The 2,665-nt window shown below is 54.9% G+C and overlaps 1 non-coding gene across 1 annotated transcript; it reads right to left on the reverse strand.

Moving 5' to 3' along the window:
• Nucleotides 1-1,197: 1,197 nt before the first annotated feature.
• On the reverse strand, nt 1,198-1,270 carry TRNAV-CAC. The gene has a single exon. It is a non-coding gene; the product is annotated as a tRNA-Val (tRNA).
• Between the last annotated feature and the right edge of the window lie 1,395 nt (nt 1,271-2,665).

Consider the following 2,665-nt stretch of genomic DNA (forward strand, 5'->3'; position numbering starts at 1 on the left):
GGCACATGCAGAGTCTGCCACAGAGAAGGTGAAGAGGTTGATCTTAAGCACAAGTGAGACAAGCACCTGCCTGGAGTCTCACTCTATCCAAAGCAGTGTGACACACTTAGAAATCCATGGCTCAGACTGCTCCTGGGGCCCAATCCTGCCTCCACTGAAGTCAGTTGTAAAATTAAATTAAATCAATGACAGCAGGTCCAACAGCAATATAGAGGTGGAGGGGTAACTCGCAACCCCATCCATGGTCTGCCACTTCAGTAGGAAGCAACTTATGTCAGCCCCTTCGACAATAGTCAAGGCCATGTGCTTTCTAGGTCTCAATTGTAGTGGGTCCCACAAACTGTAACCTCACCAATCCCTGCTTCAGCATAGATCATTCTTATTATCTGATCTGTTACGTGTAAATGAAATGGATACACCTGTAATACTGGGGAGGTGTTTGGATGCTGGCAGTTTTAACGTAACTAGATAGAAAAAGCACTGCTTACTGAAATAATGTCCATGTTGTATTGGGGGTGGAGGGAGGGGTTGTCTCTGCAATTCCTTCTCCAAGGCCCCAACCCTAAAATGAGCTCTAGACAATCACACCCCAGCCCAGACAATTCGGTCTCATGTGGACACCAGGGAGCAGTTTGCAGGACTGGCACCTTCATTTCTGGCTCTTCACCCCGGGGCTGTGGTGGCCCTATCTCATTTGCATACCCACTAAAACAAAGCACATCTCAATGCAATTATTTTAATAAATATCAGCTGCTTAATTAAGCCCTCACTGTCCAGTCAGTGCTGCTGAGCACCAGCTGATTGCAGGAAATGAGCAGCTTCTCATTTTTCTTCATCATGGGGAAATGCAGCAGAGATTTTTAACAACTTTTTTTTTAATAGAGATTTTTAAATTCTGTCTTTTAAAAAGTCCTCTGCCCCCAGCCTCTCAAGCAGGAATACGCCCTAGGGAAGGGATGAAATCCTGAGCCCATTGCAATCAGGGGGAGTTTTGAGCCAGGTTTTCACCCTGTGTCTTCCATCCTGCGATTACCGTTCGCCCTCTGGTGTAGGTTTCCTTAGTGAGCAAAGGCAGGAGAACCGCCAGCGTGGCCGGCGGGCTGTGAAGCGCAGCGGCACTAGCTCTCCCCTAGCAAACCCTCTCCGCCTCTCCCTGGATAAAACTAACGCTAGGACAGCAGCAAAATCCGGCCCGGCTGTTTCCGCCCGGGGTCGAACCGGGGACCTTTCGCGTGTGAGGCGAACGTGATAACCACTACACTACGGAAACCCTCTGGCGCGCTGCTCCCCGCCGGCCCCTTTGTAGGGAGGCGAAGCCGGACCTTGGCCGCCGGGAGCAGCAGCAGCAGCAGCGCGGGGACTCCGGCCGCCGAGGGAGGCTCCGCAGCAGCCCGTGGTGTGAGGAGCGCGAGCTGGCCCCGGCCTCGGAGGGCGGGGCGAGTCTGAGAGGCCCGCGGGGGAAGCTCTGTCACCTCCCCCCTGTGACGCGGGCTGGGCCTGCGGAGAGCAAGGGGGGGCAGCAGGGGGCGTGTCAGAGGGGCAGGGAGGGGAGAAGGGGGCATGGAGGGCGGGGGGGGGGGCAGCCGGGGGCAAGGTGGGGGGGAGGGGGGCATGGTGGAGGGTGAAAGGGGGTGTGTGGAGGGGGAAGGGCAGCAGGGGGCAAGGAGGGGGAAGGGCAGCAGGGGGCAAGGAGGGGGAGGGGAGCATGGTGGAGGGTGAAAGGGGTGTGTGGAGGGGGGAAGGGCAGCAGGGGGCATGGCAGAGGGGGGAGGGGAGCATGGTGGAGGGTGAAAGGGGTGTGTGTGGAGGGGGGAAGGGCAGCAGGGGGCAAGGAGGGGGAAGGGGGCATGGCAGAGGGGGGAGGGGAGCATGGTGGAGGGTGAAAGGGGTGTGTGGAGGGGGGAAGGGCAGCAGGGGGCAAGGAGGGGGAGGTGGGGGGCATGGGGCAGGGCATGTCCCGGCGGGGAGAAAGAGGGCATGGTAGTGGGAAGGGCAGCAAGGGGCACTCTGGGGGCTAGGAGGGAGCCTGCTGCCTGGGGAGGAAGCAGGTTGGGTGGGGAAAGGAAAGAAGTTAGTGTTTTGTGTCCCCTCTCCCTGCCTCCCCTAGCGTTCAGCCTGGGAGCTGTGTGGAGGGATAGTCCTGCACCTGGCCACCCTACCTACACTAGCCAGCAGTCACTGCAAAACCTTTGTTCTAATAAGTAAATTCCCTGCCTTGTGTAACTGCTTTCCGGGGGGAGGGAGAGAGCACAGATCCATGTCACACTTTTTGGTTTAAGTGGAGTGATGATTGTGATTTTGAGTTCAGCGGTGAGCTCTCCTTGGATTTCTTGTAACTGCCCTGCTGAGCAAGTGGGCAATAGACGGTATTTTACGCTTAATTAACAAGTACAATTGTGTTTGCTGTAGGAAATGTGCCAGGTAATACAAGTGGCTTAGACCACTGGAGAAAATGTTTTTCATGTGTAATGGGGGGAGTGTAGACTCTGCTTCTTTAGGATTTCATCAGGATTTCACAACTCTCTTCAGAAACAGGTTTTATCTCCTTATTCCAATGAGGGAATTTAATCAGTGCTCTCAGTGCACTTTGCAAACATCACTGGAACTAGCCTCATCAGACATTCCCATTTTAAATAAACAAGGAGATTAAGGGCCACATTTTCAA

The sequence above is a fragment of the Mauremys mutica genome, chromosome 11 (assembly GCF_020497125.1).
Source record: "Mauremys mutica isolate MM-2020 ecotype Southern chromosome 11, ASM2049712v1, whole genome shotgun sequence".
Taxonomy (NCBI): Eukaryota; Metazoa; Chordata; order Testudines; family Geoemydidae; genus Mauremys; species Mauremys mutica.